At 36.5% G+C, this 6,311-nt stretch overlaps 1 long non-coding RNA gene across 2 annotated transcripts; it reads left to right on the top strand.

Moving 5' to 3' along the window:
• Positions 1–2,963: 2,963 nt before the first annotated feature.
• LOC129733764 (uncharacterized) lies at positions 2,964–5,818 on the top strand. Of its 2 annotated transcripts, none has more exons than XR_008729692.1 (4): positions 2,964–3,807; positions 3,872–3,950; positions 4,116–5,287; positions 5,345–5,818. It is a non-coding gene; the product is annotated as an uncharacterized LOC129733764 (long non-coding RNA). The 2 variants fall into 2 exon arrangements; XR_008729693.1 differs by having other exon boundaries at positions 4,116–5,310; positions 5,371–5,818.
• Positions 5,819–6,311: the final 493 nt, after the last annotated feature.

Raw genomic sequence — 6,311 nt, 5'->3', positions numbered from 1 at the left:
AAGCATCGAGATATGCACGTCCACGACTCCAATAAGGATACTTAAATATAAATAACTTTGAATTTTTCAAAGGAAAAATGTTTTTCAATGATTTTATTTACCTAATCCGACAAAGATTGAACATTAAGGAAATTTTCTCTACGAAAACATAGAGACAAACTGGTTTGCTGGATTCCCGTACGTTTTTCCTGCATCCCACAAAAATTGTTACATCTTATTTTTTTTTTGCGCTGAACGTCTTTTAAATAAATAAATTAAATTTTTCAAAAAAATCGCCGATGAAATAGGGTAGGGAACGGCTTAAGCAGTAGCGCCTATTTTAATCAGTCGAAGAAAACAGGCCTAAAACTCCTGCATTTTGATCAATATCGACAATTTTAATGATGGAAACGATAACTTTGGTTGTCTAGCCGTCTTACGAATATAAGAAATACCGTTAATCACAAAGAAATCTGTGAACAATTGCAATTAAAACAAATCGACCTATATTGCAGCCATTCAGGAGCCACTTCGGGTGCTGAAAAAAAAAACGCTTGCAAAACAGATGGAAACTGCTGGTTCGGGGTGATTGGAATAGTGTCCCTCGATTGGTAACTTTGATTGATGATTGTTAAAGTTTGCTAACTTAGTTTTACAATCTGAAAACAAGTTCTGACAGAGAAAACGATAGATGACAGATTGATACCCTACTGTTTGAGTTTCACCCAACACATTTCGAGTATTTCGTCTGAATACACAGGCGGTTCCTAAAGCTGCCTACCCGTTTTTACCTTTTTTGTTTTTTAACTTTCCGATCCTTGATTCTTATCCAGTTGGCAACATTTCTGCGAAAAAAAATTAGAGGTACATGAAAATTCGATTACAATCGAAATTTTGACACCGTGAGGTTTATATTCATGGATCAAAATAACGGTCAATTCAAATGAGTTTCAATTACGCGGAAAATTCCCGCCGCAGCGGTGGTGCACATCAGCCCTTTTCACTTTTGAACTCAGTAGACAGTCGCGTGCCGTGCTGCCAGAAACAGCAGAAAGACTGACAGTTTATCATTTGCGGAATATGTCCAGTACGTGTCGCACAAAATAATCGGAACCACAGGTTTTTAGAATTTTGTATGGAGTAGTACGTCTGTTTGTCTGTGGTAAAATGACTGACTTAATTGTTAAATTTTTGAAATTAAATGACACTGCACTACCCTCAAATGCACTGGTTGCTGCCTTTATTAATATGACTGACATTAGTGAAGTTAGAGGGATTTTTTTTTGTAGATTTGCGCTAAAAAATTAAAATCCAATTTTTCAAAAAATCGCCGATGAAATATTTTTTAACTTCCCGATCCTTGATTCTTATTCATTTGGCAACATTTTTGGGAAAAAAAATCAGAGGTACATGAAAATTCGATAACAATCGAAATTTTGACACCGTGCGATTGGTATCAATTCTCACTACGCTGGGAATTAATCGGTTTATGCCTTCCTGCCTGGTTTCCTTCGAGAGCATATTTGTTTATTAAACCTAGTTCAATTCCTTGTCATTGTAGAGTACAGATGACGTAAGATGGAAATAAAACATACGAAGTCCTGTACGTGCACTGAGTACACGGAACCACTCCATTCGATGCAGATGATGATGATGCGAGAGATTACCTTTATTAAACTACAATTTGGCTTGAATATTAACCTACGGGTAACTCAGAGCGAGAGGCGCTTCCCTCTACTCTCAGGCCCGTTCACCTAGCTGATCTATTTTGGCCCATAATGTCTCTTGGCCTGGCCGGACAATTGAAAAAAAAAACCATCAACTCATTCAATGTGTCCTCCTTAGTTCTGATAACAGCTCGGAGACGCTTAGGATAGACTCGATCGCGTACCGAATGCCATTTTTAGGAATTTATTTGCGGCAAATTGATCAAAGACTTTTTCAACTCGTCCAAATTTGTGTGTTTTTGAGCAGGCTTTTGCTTCTAACATCCTCAAAATCGAGAAGTCCATCACGTTGAGATCTGGCGAGTTTGGAGGCTACTCATCTTTGGTGATGACAGAAGGAAAGTTGGATTTGCACCAGTCTCTTTGTGTCAGCTGAGGCACCGTCTTGCATAAGGTCCAGTTTTGGTTGTTATTCGTTTTCTGGGACCAACAATTATCGACTCTTGAACCGACTTTGCATTTTTGTTGCAATGATTATGGCGTACCCTGTACAATAGCTCGCGTAACGAAATCTAAGTTTTCTGCATTTTGAAGGACACATAGTTAATTTTCCAATCAATTCCGTAAGAATGTAAGAAATCCGTTGGAAACTGACTGAGTTTTAAATATTAGAAAGTGGACAACTCTAGTGACTATCGGAAGAGGTTCAAATAAAAAATTTCTGATTAAATTTTTGTTCTTTTTTCAAAATTATTATTAAATTATAATTATTTAATAATTCTGGTCGGAAGCGCTCTTGTATTTCTACAAAATCACTTCACAATATCTTAAACCCAATATGTTCACCATCTAGTTGCATAAACTGTGCACACACACACACTCTCTCTCTCTCCCTCGATGCCAACCGACCTGGTACAACTGTCTTCTGGTCGAATTCCTTCGTGGTGTAAATTATGCTAATTATTAGGCTCCGCTCGGATGTCCAGACAACTTCGGTGGCATGTGTCACACTTCGAACGCATCCAGTAGAACGTTATCTTTATTAGCTTTGTTTGTGTGTCACTACAGGCTGTCTGTATGTTGGGACAACTATAACAGGTCACACGTTCTTGTTGCAGCTGAGAGCAAATTAGTGGTGCAGTCACGGTTGAATAATAATGCGGGCAAAGTTTATAACAAAGTCAAGGTTTCCATTACTCTTATTTACCTTTGCTAATGAAGTTTCAATTGGAGAAATCCCGCCGTGATCAGCGTTAAAATTTTCTACGTTTATTTTTGTATAATAATAAATACTATCACCTTCATTCTTGTTTACGTTCGTATCCTACATTCGTACGAAAGTTTGGATTCGAATGAGTTCGAAAATGCCATTCTTGTTTACGTACAAAGGCCGTACGAATCCATTCGTATCCCGTACGAATGCGATACGTATGCGAAAAGGGTGGATGTCTATGCAAAAATGGTTGATGTCTAGACTTAAGGGTTAGAAAAAGTTTAAACGTCAGGAGAGAAATGTCAAGTGTGTCAAGCCGATTGAGCGAGGCTCCTGACGGCAAACAGTTTTTCACTGGATGAAAATTAAATATTTTTTTATTATAATTTGCATCATAAAAATACCTTGTTCTTAAAAATATCGTCGGTAAACGTAAGCATATAACACAAGTTAAACGCGGCTATTAAAACTTTCATTTTCGGAATGAAATTTATTTGGCGAAATATGAAATTGGAACCAAATTTACAAACTCCGTTGCAAAAACATAAGCGCGTCATGGGTCTGCATGATGCAATAAAACTTGTATGTTTACATTTTGTAATCATCTCGAACAGTATTTCTTAGCAAGCTTATTCGCGTTTTTTGAAGATTTGTGATAAATAAGTAAATGTGTGGTTATGTGCGATTCTGCGGACATGGATTCTGATGCGGCTGGAGTAATTACATGCTATCTAGAAGTGACTGTTTTCGTTAATGGATTCGAGTGCTTGTTGCTGTAGAAAATCATCATCAAAAAGCACGGCATAATTTAAAAAAGAAGATTGATCTGCTTGCCGTACGTGAATTTATTCGATAGGAAAACTGTAAATTTACCAGAAGAAGCTTGTTTTAGAATCGGTGTCAACTTTGGCCCTGCGTTTTTGGCCACTTCATGTTTGTAGGAATGCGGTAACTGTGCCATCAAACTCAGAAATTTTTCGTGAAAATTATATTTATTGTTTTCTTGTTGCAGAATTGTCGAAATTTGAATTTGTCCTTAGTGTTGTTCCGATAAGACAATCAGCCTGGTCTACAAGCTATCTAAATAGCAGGTGAGTTCATGTGTTATTTTATCTAATTTTTCATGAGGAAATAGCTACAGGATATTCAACAATTGATTAAATCCTCTAGCCAAAACCAATACCACATTCGTATCCTTTTTTCGCGAACTTGCGTGCGGTGGTTTTTTATAGTTTTTTTTGTGTGGTCAATTGCAGAACACACCGGTTAAAGTTAAGCTGAAGCATCGTACACTAAAGGAGTTGAAGAAGACCATCAAGGGCAAGCGACACAAACGGGACTTCCGTCAGATTACCCTGCGTGGTGCTAGTGATATTAGGCGACCCTAGCGACCGGCCATCGCCTCAGGCCACTGTCTTCGTACGGCTACCACTGCCTCAAAACGGCCCACTGTCTTCGTACGGCTACCACTGCCTCAAAACGGCCCTGTAAACAATGATGAACGATGGATGTGAGGTTCCAGCGAATTTTTATTATGGGCGCTTTCGGAGAATTGGCATCAAACCGACTCGCTTATGTAATACAAAAAGGACGTAGGTTCCGTAATAAAGCCCAATAAGTTGGAATGCACTTTGTGAGTAGACTATGAAAAATAAATGGTCGATAAAATCTACTATTGGAAGCTTACTGCTTTTTTGAAGTTAACTCCTGCTATTTATTCGCGAACTTTATTAGGTTTATATGCAACTATGCACTTTTTAAACAAACAGGTTTTAAATGAATGGAACTTTGCCAGCTTTTTTATTAAGCAGTTGTCTTAGCTTTTTCGTCACATCCGTAAATTTATTCAATCGCGCTCTAGTTTACTCTAAAGAGCATAATTCAAGAAATATTTTACGTGTGCTTCAATGACCACGCGATGTAATGGTAAAGTGTTTGGGTGTGCTCCGTGGTGGCCCTCGTTGGCGTTATGTTCACTCGAGCGCATAATCAATCATACCACAAAAACAACGTGTTAGTTTTTATTTCTGGTACAAGTGGCAATAATTTGGGTTTGGCTTGCTTTGCTTTGAGTGATACAAACTATTAACGATTGGATTGGTAGCCGAAGTTAATTGGAAATTTCGATTTTCTTGTATATCGGCACAGCGATTATGATACGGTTTCATTGCATTGTCTCCTGGTGGTCGGAAGCCCAGAGACCAAGTAGTAACCTTATCATGAACGTAGTTGTATAGCAACGATTGCACCACCTACCACAGTGATCCATATCAGTTTCATGCCGCTACCACTAATTCCTTTCTTTGATACTTGTAGATGCTGCACAGGGTTCCTCGATCTCTAGTAGCAACTAGTATTGGATTACTACTCCAAATATCTCATCCTCTATTGATCTGCAGCTGGCCTGGCCATCTACATTATTTACTAGGTAGTGAAAAGCAAAATCACCAGGTGTTGCATACCAAAAATAGTTTGCTATTCCCAGGACGGTTTTGACGGTTTTTTGTGCAGTTTCAGCTGATCCTGTTTAATCGCGGGCAACACACGGGCGATATGCTATGCTATGCTAGTTAACTCCTGATGCTTGTCCGAATGTGGTGCTCATTTGCTAATTTGTTGTTTTTTTTTGTTAGTGCCAAAAAAGCCGTTCAATAAAATCACCATGCGTTTCAATTGAAGAGTTACTGCAATGCATGATGGGGACGCATCTGATATATTTTGTTACGTTGAAGATTAAAAAATCTCCAATTTTTAAAATATCAAGCGACACGGTCTCCTGTGTCCTGGAACCCTCCAAATCGGCCAAATGAGATAAGATAATGGTGTACGCATAGTTATTGTTGTTCAAAGCACAATTAGATACTTTTCTCGAAAGGCCCATTAATTATCTTCAATTTAAGGTCTAAACACTCAAAATCGGTAAAACGGCTCGAAGGTTACAAATTTATGATAATTTAAAAATAAAATAAAACCCCATTTTAAAAAAAAAAATCATATGGTTTGGTAAACCATTTAAATGTTTATAAAGCATGTTAAACTTGATTTTCAATAACGTGGTCCACTTTTGAGGTTCTATTCATCATAGCTTCGAGCGCTTTGAAGCACCCCTAATATATGTCCGATCGAGTTAAAGTTTTACACAGGATTTTTTGGAGCCTGTGTAAACGTACATAGTCATTCTTCACATTTGATAGTATATATATATATATATATATATATATATATATATATATATATATATATATATATATATATATATATATATATATATATATATATATATATATATATATATTTATTATATATATATATATATATATATATATATATATATATATATATATATATATATATATATATATATATATATATATATATATATATATATATATATATATATACATATTTATAAATATTATATTAGGAAAAACATAATAACAGTTCATTTATTC

The sequence above is a fragment of the Wyeomyia smithii genome, unplaced genomic scaffold (genome assembly GCF_029784165.1).
Source record: "Wyeomyia smithii strain HCP4-BCI-WySm-NY-G18 unplaced genomic scaffold, ASM2978416v1 HiC_scaffold_41, whole genome shotgun sequence".
Taxonomy (NCBI): Eukaryota; Metazoa; Arthropoda; class Insecta; order Diptera; family Culicidae; genus Wyeomyia; species Wyeomyia smithii.
Note: the sequence above shows the minus strand (reverse complement) of the source record. Positions and strands in the feature narration are given on the sequence as shown.